Here is a 16,298-nt window from a genome sequence, read left to right on the forward strand (position 1 = left end):
TCATTCAAGGCTCATCACTTTGCCCATGCTTGTCGAGGGCCCTGAATACACTCCTTACTGTCCTTCTGAGCTACTACAGGACATGCTTTCAAGCCAGGATGAATAAAATAGGTGACATGGAAGCACAGGTGAACCTACGCTTTGTTTTTGAGAAGATTGGCCATGAAATCTGACATGCGATAATTCCACGGTCTTCAAAGGGTTCCAGGGACAGCTGGAGACACCACCTCGAAAACTGCCGACACTGAGTGTCACCGGGGGGAAGGCGAGAGCCCCGGGGCGCCCCACAACCTCCAGGGCTGCGTTTCAGGCCAACGCTCTCTTCCCAGACGTTCCCCTTACATGCTGCTCAGAAGTTGGTTTGCTTTCGCTTTGAATCTCTGTCACCGACATACACTCTGTGTGCTGGAGTGACCACTAAAAATGAAACTCAGAGTTGAAAGCACAGAAAGTCTCCTAGTTTTTCTTCCTTTTTGAAAAAGTTTCATTGTTCTGAATCCCAAGTTAGGCACAGTAATGAGACTGTTTGTCTTGGGCAATAGCAGTGGAATATCTGGATAACTTTGACCTCAGTAAAAACCCCAAGAAGACTCAACCACGGGAGTCACACAAAAATCAGGCATCGTTACCGTGGCAGTAATGAAAGGAGATAAGCTCAAAATGGGGAACGCCATCCTGAAGAGCCAACCAGTCAGCTAACAACCCCCCAGAAAGGCGGCTGATCATCTAATTTTCTCTCTGCTAATGAATGATACCCCCCCCTCCTTCTAGTCTATGAAAAGACATTAAGAAAACAACGGCAGCAAAATCTAAAATAATATCCTGGGGAGATGCTGAGACAGATATATTTTGTTGAGTTTTATTAACAACAAATACATCACCAACCAAAGCTATGGTCTCAAACACCAGTCTTCAAAACATACAAAGCCCTCTTCTCTATCAGGATCCGGGGAAGTAAGACTTGTTAGGAATATTTATGGCTTCCTCCTGAGGGCAAGACTCTCTGAAACCCCAGCAAGTTAATGCAATTCTCTCCAACGGTCTTTTTCTCTCCCAGCCTGAGAGTGTTTTAAGGACATATTTTAAGGACATAAACGGAAGACAAAGCACTCTGTGGTCATGAAGATCGGGCTGCAGGACACATAGAACCCTTCCAGAAACCCTGTAGAGTCAGACAGGTGCTGGACAGCAGCCGGTAATGCGGTGGGCACTTCTCCTGGGAGGCCAGCTTGTTCCGACGTGCGATAGGTGCCTTGTGCCGTGCGGAGTTGCAGCGAAGGGCTGTCCCAAGGACCCAGTGCCCCTCTGCAGTTGGAGACGATGAGTATTTTCTCCAAGTGGACCCCCGAACCGGAAATCCTAGCATGAGCGGTCCACAGCTGCTCCTCCCTACAATGGACGTTGATGGGCTCTTTTCCACTTTCAAGTCTGGGGTCAGGTCTACGAAAGTATCATGAAAACAGAAAAGGAAATATGAAAACTTGTTTGGGGGGGTAGTGGAAACCCCAGGAATGTGTAAGACAAAGATTAATGAGCATACGGAGAGGCTTGATAAAGAAAAGAACATATTCTGGAAGAAGAAATATTTAATACATGTCTGATTAATCATGAATCCACATCGATGTGACAGCCCTATGAATCGGACGTGACATAGAAGCTGTTTGTCTATATCCCGTACCGCACGCGGGATCATGCAGTTCACGTGCTCTGTTTTGCTTCTGACCCTCGGGCCACGTGCTATTGTGACATTCAACTCGTGGCTGTGGCCACAGCGGTTTGCTGTCTGCTACGATTAGAGGGGCATGAGGCACGTCATGGTAACAGATCAGTGCATAGCCCAGCTCTGAGTTCTTCGTGCTTCCTTTCTCCTTCCAGCCCCAGCTCCTAAGCTTCCAGTGCTTCCAGAACATTCAGCCATATGATACCTGAGATAATAAGTTCCACCCTCTTTCTGTGGCATGGACAGGTATTCCTCCAACCGCCTCTCAAATCTAAAGTTCCCTCCTTCACCAAAGTTACACTCTGATCAAGCCAAAGCTTTCATCCAAATGTTTCCCATCAGTCGCGTTTCCAGATCGAGATGTCTCACGATGCTCTCTGGTCGTGAGAGTTCCTCTCGCCTCTGGACCGCTCGGCTCCTGTGGGTCTCTGTTGTGTGTCCTAGGATGGGGCATACAGGGCCCCCTGGAATCTTCCAGACAGGACACACCCTGGTCTCACACGAGAATAAGACTGTGCTGGGTGCCTCAGTCGGTTGAACAGATAACTCTTGATTTCGTCTCAGGTCATAATCCCAGGGCTGTGGGACTGAGCCTCATGTTGGGCTCTGTGCTAAGCATGGAGCCTGCTTGGGATTCTCTGTCTCTCTCCTTCTGTCCCTTCCCTGCTTGTACTCTCTCTCTCTCTTTCTAAAGAAAAAAAAAAAAGAGTAAGAACGTCCTTTGCTTGGTCGTCACTTCTCTCTCCTGACGCTTTATGTCTGTCACATTCTTTACTATGGACATACTATCCAACTTCAGGGTTTGCCACGAATCGCGGCTCTTAACCCACAGCAGGAAGCTCTGCCAAGGTCTACAGTCAAGAAAACATCTTCCACAGCCAAGCTTCCCCCTTTATTACAACTTCACCCACACCTTGCTCTTCTCGTGAGTTCGTTCAATTCACATTGGGAAGTGCTAGTCCCATGACATCTCCGAGGGCACTTCACGTCATACAGGTTGACCCCAAGAGGCGTCCCATAAGTACACACAGGCATGTCCAGTATCTTTAGTGTGGCACAGACCCTGCAGAATCGTTTTTCATCTCTGCAGCGTCCGTGTTGCCATAGCTCACAGGACCGGACGCTCAAGTTGAGGTCAGGTCTCCGTGTCGGAGCAGAAGTTTTCATGTCATCTCATGAGGCTGCCTCAGGTAGGTCAATCAAATCATGAATGAGGCCACTGCTAAGGGTCAAACTGGTTGTTGACTATCAGGCTAAACCTAAAAGAGTTCAGGTCCCGGACTTTGTCTTTTAGAAATAACTGGGTTGCTTTCGGTTGTGGTGTCATCTGTCCTCTGCGATGTGACAAGGAAAGCAGTAATGAGGGACAAAGGCTTCGAGAGCTGTCCTACCCCACGTGGATGGAGTCACGGCCAGATAGTCTCTTCCTCTCACGGCATCTGCTCCCACCTTGCTCCAGGGGCCTCACACCTCGATACTCTGGAACTTCATGACTTTCCCAGTTACATTGACCTTCAGGCCCTCCTACTTTTCTTTTCTTATTTTTATTTCCTTTTTAAATGAAAAACAGGTACCCCACTTCTCCATGGTTCTGTCCCATTGGAGAACATTTGACAGGTTTGGCCCCTAGGACTTCACAATATGACTCCAAGCCCAAGGGCTATCAGAGGAAAGCCAAAGAAATGGGGACAGACCCTAGTTTGCCTTTCTGAAGCTTTTTCTCCAGAACCTGCTGGAGCTGGTTCAAGACCAAGTGACAGTCTTGTGTGTGGACCCAGAGGCAGCTCTGGTCTGCATTTTCCCTACACATCTCACATATTCAGGGCACATTTCCCATGGCGAGAGCTGTTACCTCCTGAATGAGGAGCTATTGGTGACAAAAGTAATGTTGCATTTAGAGTTTTCCTGTAAGATTCCAAGTTGTCTTTGGGGTAAGAGGTCTTAGGGCTACTGAAAGATTGAGGGGTGGGATAAGGCAGAAGAACACGCTCCATGTGGGGATGGAAAAGCCCCCTCACTCCCAGTTAGGGACTGAATTACGTCTGCCACCCCACATTCACATGTTGACCCTAACCCTGAGTATGGTGGTGTTTGGAACTGGGGTCTCTGGGTAGGTAAGTAAGGTTGATTGAGGTCATGAGGGTGGGATCCTGATCTGATAGGACAGGTGCCTTTGTAAGGAGAGGAAGAGATGCCAGAGGGCTCTCTCTCTGCCATGTGAAGACGCAGAGAGGAGGAAACCATTTACAAACCGGGTAGAACGTGCTCACCAGACACCATCCCTGATGGCACATTGATCACACCACGGGCCAGGTCCACCCACGTGCTTTGTGTGTGTTACAGCATTTATTTGAACATGGGTCTTCTTCGTTCTTTGCATCCCTCTGCCCTGCAGACGCGAGATTCAGCAAGGTGAGCAGTCAGGTCCTCCGAAGCACTGGCAGAGACCTTCTGCATTAAGTACCAAGTCCCAAGTACACCCAGGTTCACCGTTCCCGGAAGCACACACGGACCAGCATCATGGATGGGGGCGCTACTGGTTTTCCTTCCACTTTCCCTCAAAAGGAGGGGAAGGCACCAGAAACACAGGGGGGCCAACCGGTGGTGCGCGGTGTTCTCAACAAAGCTGTTTGTTAAAAGTAACTACAGTCCTGGAAATAATTCTATTCAAAAAACGTTAGGAATACGCATACAGAGTTTTCGTCTTCTGGGTTACCAACATTGTAAGCATTATTACCCCAATTGTTCTATGATTTAAAAGTCAGAATAAGTACCTACAAAATAAATAAAGTCGAGAATTAAATTACTGCATTCTAGAAACTCTCATGACGCATGTTTTTGAAAGATAACCAAACACAATCACCAGGAAAAATCTTTGATCGAAGATATGCCGCTTTTTTGGCCTCCAAGGTACATTATCTTCCTCAGTTTATGTTAATTAAAGAAGATTACCTTTAATAACATAAAATAGAGATATTTTGGGTCCCATTAACTTGTAGTTCAAGCTTGCCTCAAGTACTAAAGAGAAAAAAATAGGGGCGCCTGGGTGGCTCAGTCGGTTAAGCGTCCAACTTCGGCTCAGGTCATGATCTCACAGTTTGTGAGTTCAAGCCCCGCATCGGGCTCTGTGCTGACAGCTCAGAGCCTGGAGCCTGCTTCACATTCTGTGTCTCCCTCTCTCTCTGCCCCTTCCCTGCTCATGCTGTGTCTCTGTCTCAAAAATAAATAAACATTAAAAAAAAGTTTAAAAAAAGTAAAGAGAAAAAATATCTTCAGCTTTGCTTACAAAGAGGGATATACCACGCCAATCCCAGAAATTTGTGCAGCATGTCCGTCATTATTAAAACATAGCTGGAGGGGTGTCTGGATGGCTCGGTCAGTTAAGCGTTCACTTCGGCTCAGGTCATGATCTTGTTGTTTGTAGGTTCGAGCCCCACGTTGGGCTCTGTGTTGACAGCTCAGAGCCTGGAGCCTGCTTCCGATTCTGTGTCTCCCTCTCCCTGCTCCTCCTCTGCTCGTACTCTCTCTCTCTCAAAAATAAATAAACGTTAAACAAAAATTTAAAAATAAAAAATAAGAATGAAATGAAATGAAACATAGCTGGGCCGTCCGTGCCCCCAGGCACGTGGACACAGTGACCTGGGAGACGGGAGTCTGGTCTTTGAGAATGAAAGAGAGAACACTGCTTTTTCTATCAGGTGGAAACTTCACAAATGAAATGCTTATTCCTCGCACGATGCCATCAGTGAGCACCGTCGCCGCGTATTTGCAGACCTCGTCACAGCAGCCCCCAGGTTCCCTTCTGTTGCATATTCACGGCATTTTCGCTCATGGCCTTTTTACACTTGTGTAACCTGGTGCTTTAGTCCGTCAGGGCCACCATCAAGGGCCATCACGGGCCGGGGGGAGGGCTTGTAAACAGCAGAAATGTACTCCCCGTGGCTCTGGGGGGCTGGAAGACCAGGATCAAGGCACCGGCAGCTTCAGTGTCTGCTAAGAGCCCGCTTCCTGGCTCACAGATGAGTCTTCTCGCTGTGTCCTCACCTGGGGAAGGGGGCGGAGGGGCTGTCTGGGGTCTCTCTTACGAGGACACTAGCCACAATGAGAGCTCCACCTCATGACCTCCTCCCCGCCGAAGGCCCCACCCCCTGTGTGTGTGTGTGTGTGTGTGTGTGTGTGTGTCCAAGTGCAGGAGGCTGAGGAATCTGACTCGGGGATTGTGTGCTGTGCCCCACAGGCGACCACGATGCTTTCAGCTACAGGAAAGGCTCTACCCCCCGGCGTCTGCTGTTGAGTATGGCACTCAGGGCCTTCCAGGTGCTTCCACGCCCCAAACACCAGCGCCTTCTGGAGAAGCTGAGACTGATCAACACTTCACACCTGGAGCCCGAGGCCGGGACGTATCGCGGGCCTCCGCAAGCCCGCACAGCCTGTTGGGGGCCGGCCGGGAAAGACACGAGGCCTCCGTGACGGTGCACCTGCCGAGCGCCGGGGTCCCGCACCTGGGAAGGGAGGCGGCGGGGCTGGGCCTCTCTGGAGGGCCTCGGCCCGTCTTCCCCTGGCGTCCACAGAGAGGGCTCCCCGGACGCACAGCGCGGGCCGGCTGGGCCTCCCGGAGACGCCGGGCCAAGGCCCTCCCTGTGTTTTATTTTCTTCTCTCTGCCGACGATAAACTGTGCCCTTCCATTTCAGTGAGTGATGGCCATCGAGAGCAGAGCCGGTCGACACGGCCACCTGACCTCTCGCCTTTCCTCCTCCTTCTTCTCAAAAATGCTCGTGAAGATGTATTTGCGACCACAGAGAAGAGCCCTTTGGGGAGGGGTGGGTGGAACAGAAATAAAACGTAACGTAAGAGCCAAGTGCTTGGGCCAAAAAGTGATGTAAATTAGTGGGAGTTTGGTCATTTTAAAGCCACGTCCCAGACTCATCCTTCAGCCCAGCCTCCACGCCACAGGGTCCCGTGTAATAAAGCAGGGGTTTTAGCCGTCTGCTTCTGACATGTTTATGGGCTCCTGGTGCACTGTCCTTCCCAGGGTCACAAAGCTCTGGATGGCCGTCTTCGCAGCAAAGCCAAGGAGGGGGCAGGATGCCTCTGAAAATTAAGCTGCTCTCACTTGACCTTCAGCACTCTGGGTGAGGGCTCAGCCAGCGCCGGCTACGTGACGGGGGACGGCGTGCAGGCCTCAGTCAGGATGAGGCTGGCGAGGCCGAGGGGTGGCCCAGCTTGGGCGCGGGAAGCTGGCCCTGCTCACCAGGCAGTGACAGCCGGGGGCACCGGCGGCCTCTTGGGTCGGCTCCCCGCGTGGGCTTCCCAAACCCCGAGCTTTCTGCCTCGGTTTACGTGTGTGCACACAGCTGGGGGACATCGTGATAACAAGTGTGCTATATTTATCGTCTTTGGGGGGGGGTGTCGTATGGAGCCAGGTTGTTGCATCACAGAACATTGGAGAACCTACTGCCTCGGTCCCTGGAGTTAGTGCTGGAAGGGGCTGAGGTTGTGTCTCAAAGCCAGAGCGGGGGGGGGGGGGGGGGTCCCTCCTCAGTGAACGTCATCCCTGATCATTTTGTGAGTTTCCCGAAGGTTGGGACTCTGTCTCATTCGGTTACTTATTTACTTTTATTTGCTTATTGTGTGGGTGTGTTTAATTTTACTTAAATTCAAGTTAGTTGTAGCCTTGGTATTGGTATGGGTAGCATTTAGGGGTAGGACCCAGTGATTCATCACTTACATACGACCCCAGTGCTCATCCCAGCCAGTGCCCTCCTGAACGTCCCTCCCCATTTAGCCCATCCCCCCACTCACCTCCCCTCCAGCAGCCCTCAGTTTGTTCTCTGGATTTAAGAGCCTCATATGGTTTGTCACCCTCTCTGTTTTTATCTTATTTTTCCTCCCCTTCCCCTATGTTCATCTGTTTTGTCTCTTAAATTCCACATTTGAGTAAAACCGTATAGTATTTGTCTTCCTCTGACTTATTTTGCTTCGCATAATACACTCTAGTTCCATCCACATGGTTGCAAATGGCAAGATTTCATTCTTTTTCATCACCAAGTAGTATTCCACTGTGTGTGTGTGTGTGTGTGTGTGTGTGTGCGCGCGCACAACACATCTTCTTTGCTTATTTTTTGTTGTGGTAAGATACATATGATGTACAGTTTTCCATCCTAATTATATTTAATTGTACAGTTCGGAGGCCTGACATACGTTCACGGGTTGTGTGAACGTCCCCACCTCCCACCTCCAGAATGTTTCCATCTCGCGCTGAAACTCCGTGCCAATCAAACACAAACTCACAGTCCCCAGACCCAGGCCCTGACAACCACCACTCTATTTTATGAACGTGACGGCTCTCAGAGCCCCGTGCACATGGAATCATACTGTATTTGTTTTTTTTTTTTTTGACTGGCTTATTTCACTTGACTTAATTACTGTTATGGCACCTGTCAGAATTTCCTTCCCTTTAAAGGTGAATGATAATCAGTTCTGCGCACAGAGCACGTTTTGCCCACCCAGTCATCTGTCGACAGACACGTGGGTTCCTCGTGCCGTTTAGCTGTTGTGAATGACTCTGCCATGAACGTGGCCGCATAGATGCTTGTTCAAGTCCCCACTTTGTATTCTTTTGGGTCTTGTCTGTTTTGGTATCTGTAACACCGACCAAAGTTACCAGCATAAATAGGAAATCAACTTTTGTTGTATGAGATAGATATAGGAATGAATAAATGTGCGGTAAGAGCCGATCTTTTCATCTCTCAAGCACAAAAACAAAACAATATCCTGTCTGCATTTGGAGGCAACAGAGTAAAGACATCCCTGGATTTGTTCTTCTAAAGTTATTCCCCGGGAGGAAGAAGAAATCCGGAAAGCCAACTGGGTCTGCAGTGTGGCGCTGAGCCAGGGTGGATGTGAAGGCATCGGACTCACGGAATGTGGACCGGGTGCTGAAAGGTCCCAGGGAGAAGGTGCCCCAGACTCAGCCAGAGGCTCCGAGGATTCTCTGGGGACACTGCGGATGGCCCCCATCTGAAGTGTGGGGTCGGGACACCGTGGACGGCCCCATCTAGAGGCGTGGGGTCCGACGCGGGGTGGCAGTGGGGATCTCCCTGGGCACCACAGAGGAGCAGGAGAGATTGTCCGAGGGAAAACCCTGCTCTTTGTGAGCATTCCCCGTGTGTCGGGCAGGACACTGTGCCCCTTAGCTGGTCCTTTAAGGAGTGACCTCTGCAGGGGGTGATCTGTGGGTGAGGTGAGGTGAGAAGCTCACTTTCTGTGAGCTGGGGAGAAATCATTACTATAATGACGCACACGCACGTTCGCGTGCAAGCACACAGCCCAGGTCACAAGGAAGTGGCTTCATTCCGGACGCGAGTAAACTGACCTGGCCCCATGTGTGCCTTGGGTAGATAGCTGGTGCAGAAAGATTCCCTTTATTAGAAGATGGATTTGATGAGAAAGAAAAGAGCACGGATCTATTAAAGATAAGAGTAAAGGAGGAAAAGAAAAAGAGAGGCGGGAGACAGAGCCCACACCACTGGCCGCGGAGCACGTGGAAATAGCCCCGCATCAGAGCACCTTCCTCAGGGAAGCCGCAGTGGAGACAAGGAGCCTCAGTGAGGGAAGGAGGGAAACGCTGGGCCGCCCCGGAGCACAGAGGACAATGACACGGTGGCAGATGGGCGGCCACTCCCGGGTGCAGCCGTCTGTCCGGAGACCGACGGGGAAAGCGCAGGATGAGCCCCGGAGGGCAGGGAGAATGCTGCGCACACCAACCGAGGCAGAGACGACAAAGATTTAAATCAAATGTATATAGAAACGACATAAGTGGCGATGATCGGATACAAGGACACACCCGACACGAAGACATCGGACTAAGGACGAGTAACGGAGATGCATTCAAAGATAAAGAAACGCACTGGGTGTCCTGCCAACTGTACAGAAGAGCGCACACGTTATTTATAAGGGAAACGCGGCCCTCACGCTCGGCGGCAGAGCCTGATTCTAGAAGGGAAGACGGCACGCTGTGGTTCGGGTGGGAGCAGCGGAGAGCAGGGCTCCGTGACCCGGGTGGGCGAGCTCCTCGGGAGCAGTTACAGCAAGATGCGAGTGTGCCACGGGGAGATACCGGGATCCAACAGGAGGCCCTGAGCCCGGGGCCACTGGCACGTGGGCATGACCACAGGGCCTGCGGGATGACGGTGCTGACCCGGGAGCACCAGCCGCCCCCCCATGGGCCGCGCGATGTGAGCAGGCACCAGAGCGGGAGCCAGGACGCAGGAGGGGCGCCCCCCCCCAATCCGTCCTCCTGTCCCGACTGGAGAGAAAGGGATTGTGCGTGACTGATGGGCCGTGCATGTTGGAAAGAAAAACGCATTAGAAACACCAAGAGTGACAAAACAACAAACTAAATGTATTAAGGCAGGAAAAGGGAGGCCAGAGAAGTCAGAAATGCACTGATTTCATACTGAATAGGAAGTCTGGAGCCCGAGAATTAAGTGTATTATGAGCAGTTAGTGTTTGAAATGTCCAGCAAAAGAACTGAGAACAAAATGGAAACGCTTTCATTTTTTTTTTTTTTTTACTTTTTATATTTTTATTTTTATTTTATTTTTTTTTACACATGAAATCTATTTTCCAATTGGTTTCCATACAACACCCAGTGCTCATCCCAACAGGTGTCCTCCTCCATGCCCATCACCCACCCTTCCCTCCCTCCCACCCCCCATCAACCCTCAGTTTGTTCTCAGTTTTTAAGAGTCTCTTATGTGGAAACGCTTTCAAATTAGCATAAAAGAAAGGACAGAGAAGCCCAAGCGAAATAAAGATCACACGCATAGACCATAGAGCGAAAATTTTAAGGAAAAAAAAAAAAAAAGGAAAAGAAGGAGCATGAGAAACAGAAGGCAAGACTAAAGATAGAATTACTACCTGACCCAGTGATTCCATTCTGGGAGTTTACTCAGAAGAAGTAAAGGCAGGCTCTCAACGAGATTCTTGCACACGCACGTGCACACGCAGCAGCACTGCTCACGGTAAAAACAAGAGTGGAAGCAAGCCCCGTGTCCCTCAGCGGTGGATGGAGGAGTCACAGGGAGTATTACCAGCCTTGCAAAGGGAGGATATTGTGGCGAGGGCTACAACATGATGAACCTTGGACACGACATAAAAGTACAAACATTGCGTGATTCCACTTCTAGGAGGTCCCTGGGGGAGCCCCAAATCATGAAGACGGAAGGTAGCATGGCTGTTGCCGGGGGCTAGAAGAGAGGGAAAGGGGGGTCAGTGTTTACTGGGGACAGAGTTTTACCTAATGCCGCTCAGCTGTATACTTAAAAATGGTCAAGGTGGTGAAATTTAACATTTTTTTTAAAGTTTTTTTTTATTTATCTTGAGAGAGATAGTGAGCAAGCAGAGGAGGGACAGAGGGAGACAGAGAATCCCAAGCAGGCCCCCTGCCGTCAGTGCAGAGACCGATGGGCGGCTTGAACTCACAAACTGTGAGATCGTGACCTGAGCTGGAATCAAGAGTCAGATGCTCAACTGATTGAGCCGCCCAGGTGCCCCAAGGTAGTAAATTTTACGTTGTATTTTAGCACCGTTAGAAACGTTTAAAAATGTAAAAAACACAGAAGCCTAGCATATGATAGAGGCAAGACCCAGAACAGTGCAATAGTTCTGAGTCAAATAGAAAAATGAGTAACTGGGTCATCTGGAGGGATATCTCAGAAACTGAAGATGCATTCTCCCCAGCATAGGATTTATTGTATTCAGATCTCCTACCATGTGTATATTCAAAGTATTCGAATATAGGGCCACCCGGCGGGTGGGGGGGGGGGGCGGCCCTGCTCAGTCAGTTAAGTGTCCGACTTCGGCTCAGGTCATGATCTCTCGGTTCGTGAGTTCGAGCCCCGCGTTGGGCTCTGTGCTGACGGCTCGGAGCCTGGAGCTGCTTCAGATGCTGTGTCTCCCTCTCTCTCTCTGCCCCTCCCCTGCTCGCGCTCTGTTTCTCTGTGTCTCTCAAAAGCAAATAAATGTTAAAAAAATTAAAAACAGTATGCAAACATATCCAAAAGCAAATACTAAATGCCTATGAAAGGACGGTAAGTGGCATAATTAACGTGAGCTGATTAATTAGTTTGTATTCACCATCAAGTACCTGCTCATCCAACAATTTTACTCATTATCAGCAGAACAAAAAAATAAATAAATTTTGTCCAAATCAACCATATTTTGGGAGTAAAAACAGCGCCCTTGCATTCCATGGGTCCTAGGATAACATGGATTTAAGCATTTTTATGGGATGACTCACGCAGCACGGGCCTTCATTATTACGGATAGCCTGCTGTTGGATTGTCCGTCGCTAGGCAGGGGCATGACCTCTGACGTACACAGCTGATGATGGCCAGCGAGGGTGACAGAACGACTCATCCTGCAAAAGCGTAAATCACGTAGAGAAAAGAAAGGTGTTATGTCAGAAGGTGGACATTGATAAGAGGCTCAGATTGGCTTTGAAGATAATTGGCTGAAGTAATTCTTTCCAACCAGAGTTCTACTCTATTTCTGCCCATAGAAAGAAGCACCCAAACTTATAATTTGATAGGTGTCTTTAGACCAGGTAGAGTTATAGAACACTGTCACTTTCCCCCTCTGTGTCTTCCAACCAGGCCATTCCCGAAAGTGAGGTATTCTGGGATTTAGTTCCATATCGTAGTGGTTTTGATTAAAAAAAAAACGTTAGAAATATTCTTAGAACAATTTTAGCTTCCCAGCAAAATTGAGAAGAAAGTACAGAGATCCCCACGTATGCCCAGTCAACGGCCCCCACTAGATGGTGTCTTTGGTATAGTCGTTGAACCTGATTGACACCCCACTGTCACCCACAGTCTGTGGTTTGAATCAGGGCTCCCTCTTGATGTACATTCTGTGGGTTTGGACAAATGCGTAGTGACCTGTATCCACCGTGATCGTACCACACAGAGTAGTTTCACCGCCCTAAAAATCATGCCCCACCTAATCGTATGCTCCCCCATAATCCCTTAGGTTTCTTCGGCAGTGTGGATAATAAAAAAGTCACGAGGCATCTGAATTTTTACCGACGAGTTTGACCATAGCTCTGATCGATAGCTGTGGCTTCATGACAGCGTCTCATCGGTCGGTCGGAAATGGTCTAGTGCCCAGCAACTTCGAGCCTCTGCTATGGTCTGTTCGAAAGGACCCGCATTGTTTTTGAGTCTCTGTGCCCTTCTCTCACGTGTGGGCGTGCAGCAGACTCCTGTGACTGAGAGTATCTCGTGGACAGATCAGCTATGGTCTTTGTATCTGCCTCAGGAAGACGACCCGTCTATTTAGGTCACTCGACCGAAGGCTAATTTGCAATTTGGCATCACACTGTCATGCTCGCGTGCTGTGTGATGACTGAATGGTGGCTCGGTGGCTAAGCCTGACTGTTGCAGGTATTTTCTTAAAACTTTTTAAACGTATTTATTAATTTTGAAAGAGAGAGAGACAGGGAGTGAGTGGGGGAGAAGTCGAGAGAGAGGGAGTCGCAGAATCCGTAGCAGCTCCAGGCTCTGAGCCGTTGGCACAGAGCCCGACACGGACCTCGAACCCACGAACACGAGATCATGACCTGAGCCGAAGTCGGACGCTCAACCGACTGAGCCCCCCAGGGGCCCCAAACGGTCACAGGTATTTGAACACGCGTGCACATTACGAACAAAGTCTCAAGTATGAACTTTTGGGAAGTGACACCTGCCTTCACATGGAGAAGGTGTTGGTGGTTTTTGGCGATTTAGTTCTCCATTCTTTACCATGCCCCGAGAAACGTCTCATGCGTGCCTTGACCCAAACTTCATGCATTTCTTTTTCGTTGAATTACATTAGGTGCGCACATGTAAGAATGCGCCAATAAGATCCTGTAAGACTCGACGTGCATTTGGCCAAATACATTTTAAAAACCTGTCTGTCCGTGTACAAACTTCGGTCTGTGGGACTCAACGTACCTATGTAGATTTTTCAGCACTCAGTGTGTTACGGGAATGGTAATTGAACTTGATTCAACCCACCCAGGATTATTACTCACTCTCCCTTTTGTGTGGTTTCTATCCGTTTACTACGCAAAACAAAGCAGATGTTGTTATCGAAGGGGAGAGGCCCCCGGTAGTGAACCCGAGTGTCCTTCTCCCTGCACCGTTTCCATAGGAGAAGCACGTGAGGCAGCTGCGGGCACAGATTGAAAGCATAACTCAGTGGAGGGTTTTACTGCCGTTGGGAGCCAGATGAAAGTTCACACCTTTGCATCCAGTCTCCAGACTGAATTACAGCCTCCCCAGCCCCCTGAATCTCACGCCCGTCACTCGTAATGCTGAGGGACGGCTCTCCAGATTTACAAAAACAGAAGGACTTCCTGGACTGGAGCTGGAAAATTTACGTCCTTGTCACCACCAAGGAAAATTGTTGTCGTCGGACGAGCAAATGTTCCCTGAGGGATTTAAATGGATGTGAGGGTAAAGTGGGCTTTTAATTTTAAATTCCATTGGTTTGAGAACACGAGGTCCATCCTTTTGATCTTATTGTCTCGGATTTATGAAAACAATAAATTATTAAAATACATTAATTCAGATTCCAATCACATTAATGTTCAATCAGTCCTGCATGAATAATGGCGTGTCAAATGAAAGGCAAATGATCAGAAGGGAAATCAGTCACGAATGAACCAACTTTCTCTGCAAAGTGGCTTCCAGGAGTTGAATGATGCATCCCAACTCATACATCCAGTTGACAAAGGATCCGGATATTTAGAATTAGACGCTGTGGGAAGCAATGACACGGGGTGTCGGGCGCTCTTGCAGACGGATCTAGGGGCTGCTCAGCACGAACGACAGTGGCTGCGGTCTGGGTCACTGGGCAGAAGTGGAACGTGATGCGGACGTGCGTGGGGGTACACGTGCAAGAGAGGGAGACAGGGGTGGTGGCGGGAAAGGGGTGGGTGAGCAGTTTGGGGAGGGAAGACCGTCTCTCCTGCACCCCATGCCCATTAGACTGTGACTTCAGAGGAAGCCAGCAGTGCTCTGGGGGGACTAGATGCTTGTCACCTCGGTGGTAAGCCCTTGGGGTGCCCTGCTCTGTGAGCTGAGCCACGGAAACCCCTTCTGGGGACAGGGAGCTCACTGTCCAGGCGGTGACAATAATTGGAGTCACCAGCTAACAATATAGGATCAAGAAAGGAGTCGGGAAGGAGTCGGGCTATGGGTTCCTCCTGCTCCAAGCTGCCTCCTTGCTTGCCCCTGGTGAGGAGATCTCTCCTCTAAGAGGCTGCAGACAGAGCGGCGTGGACAGAAGGCGCACAGTGACATTGGGAAGGGGTGCCTTCCCAGGCCTTGGGTCTCCTGTGTGTGAGAGGGGGAGGTGGGCCCAGCAATGTCTGAGGCAAAGCTCCATGCGTGTGGGCTGCTGACCCAGAGATGCTCCCACCTAGAGAGGCAGGTGGGGACGGGACAGGGCCACCCGTGGGACTCTACGTGGCTTTTTGCAGAGAAGGTGGGCAAAAGGAAGGAAATGCCACACTGGCATGTCTGATTTACACGACACGGCCCATGACGGCCTCCCCGACCTCAGGAAGAATGTCCCATGGGGCTAGCTCAGGTGTCCATTTGGTGAATTAAAACGTAGCCAGGTTCATTTGACTAGTTTGTTTTCCCTTTGTGCAAATAACCAAATTTCCCCCTTCCCTTGACCGACTGTTTCACCGCGATCCTGAACTCGCCCCAAGCCTGTCAATGACACTCAGATGACACCGCTGATTGTGCTGGGAGTGAGGTCCAAGGCTTCGTGTGTTCTCAGCGTGCAGCACTCACCGAAGAGCCGTGTGACGGCACGGGCCGGGCTCCGTGGGATCCACAGCAAGCATGGGGGTTGCCCCCGTGGGCTGCCGTGGGGTGCTGACCTCTGCGGTCACCCATCCACCCATCCGTTGACCCCTCTCTACCACGTTCCCATGAAAGAATGGGCGAGCGGCACGCGGCTCTAAAACTTTTGCCCGTAGGTGGGAGGTGACACCGTCACTTTTATTCCCATTGAGTCAGCACGTCATTCTGGCGATGGCTGAGATCAAGCACATGGACGGCTGGCCGGACAGTGGGCAGAGCGTGTGTGACACGACCGCGGTTGGTCCCTGGGACCACTCTTCCCGTGGGGGCCTTGCCGGTGTGGGATGCACGCACGGGGTCCGCTAGGCACCTCTCAGCGCTCCCGGTTGGGCAGGATGATGTCCCCGCAGACGTGTGCTACTTTGGTCCCTCAAAGGGGTCGTGGCTGATGTGATTCCCTTGGGGTGTCATTTTACCGGTGGGTGCATTACAGACAGTAGTGCTGAATTGTCCATTTTGTTGGGACACCTATGGAGACGCACAAACTTGAGGTATCGAGGCCGAAACGTACATCTGTCTTGGGCGGAATGTCTGCATTCCGCTAAATTCCTATGTTGAAACTAACCCCCCCAGTGACCGTGTCAGCAGCATCCCCCAGGAGGGGATGGGGGCATGAGGGCGGGGCCCCCACGATGGGACCAGTGCCCTTATGAAA

This window comes from Acinonyx jubatus, chromosome B4 (assembly GCF_027475565.1).
Source record: "Acinonyx jubatus isolate Ajub_Pintada_27869175 chromosome B4, VMU_Ajub_asm_v1.0, whole genome shotgun sequence".
Lineage (NCBI taxonomy): Eukaryota > Metazoa > Chordata > Mammalia > Carnivora > Felidae > Acinonyx > Acinonyx jubatus.